Below are 1104 nucleotides of genomic sequence, written 5' to 3' on the forward strand. Positions count from 1 at the left end.
AAATATGCAGTTATGGATTATGATTGCTGTTCCTTTTTTCAAAAAGGGGTGTACAACATCTGAGTTTTTCTGCATATGAAGTAAAAATGGTTCTGCATCATGTCAAGGGAATAATCTTCATGTTTCTAATAGCACATGGCATTGGGGGCATGTTTTTGTTCTTATGAACATGTATCTTTTTAGAAAAACTATGAAATTTATACAACTCATTGTCATCCTTTTGATTTTGCAAGTATCATAACACTTCTTACTAGAGGAATGTTAGGTTTAACATCCCCATTTGGTATCAGGAATGTCATAGGTGATGCAGGCTGTATGATTGAGATTTACATCAATAGGGTGGCCCGGGAACTGTCCATCAGCACCACCAGTCTCCTCACAGTGGTCCAGGCCATCACCATCAGTCCCAGATCCTCCAGGTGGAGGAGGCTGCAGCCCAGGTCTGCAAGGCACATTCTTCCCTTGTTCCTCTTCTTTGGATGGTAAATGCCCTGGTAAACATGAACTTACCACTTTACATAAAAATAGAAGCATAAACATATCAAAAATTATTAGAAGTGACAAAAATTGTTATTTCCAATCAGGAGACTGGATAATTGGATGGATTTTTATTGTTCTTATGGTCCTTTGAGATGCTGTGTTCCAGGGTATCATGGGCTGGGCCAGTGGCTACATGGTGTTCCTCCTCCACAAGCACCACCAGCATGTCCTCTACCTGCAGACCTCCAAGCTGCTCTACAAACTCCCCGAGATGAAGGCTGCTCAAAGTGTCCTCCTTCTGATTCTCTGTTTTCTGTTCTTCTATTGGACAAATTGCTTCATATGTTTATATGTAACATTCTTCTTAAAGAATAATTTCATAGAAGAAGTTGCTCTTGAATTTTAGACCTGGACTCTGCAATCCTCACTCTATTTTTGCAGATTAACAGAAATGGACACCTGGCTGAATGTTGGCCTGCTCAATGAGAGAAAGACATTGATTAAGAAAACTTATATTTCATTTATATTTTCAGTAAGTTTGAAACCATTCTTAGTTTGTGTTGCTCTATGTGCCAGAAAAATCAAGTAAGGGTACCTGAAATACCTACAGGTATATTTCCATAT

The 1104-nt window shown here is 39.0% G+C and overlaps 1 pseudogene; it reads left to right on the forward strand.

Annotated features, from left to right (window-relative positions):
• The first annotated feature begins 258 nt into the window (after positions 1–258).
• On the forward strand, positions 259–855 carry LOC124989424 (vomeronasal type-1 receptor 4-like; annotated as a pseudogene).
• The last annotated feature ends 249 nt before the right edge of the window (positions 856–1104 follow it).

Source organism: Sciurus carolinensis, chromosome 7 (assembly GCF_902686445.1).
Source record: "Sciurus carolinensis chromosome 7, mSciCar1.2, whole genome shotgun sequence".
NCBI lineage: Eukaryota > Metazoa > Chordata > Mammalia > Rodentia > Sciuridae > Sciurus > Sciurus carolinensis.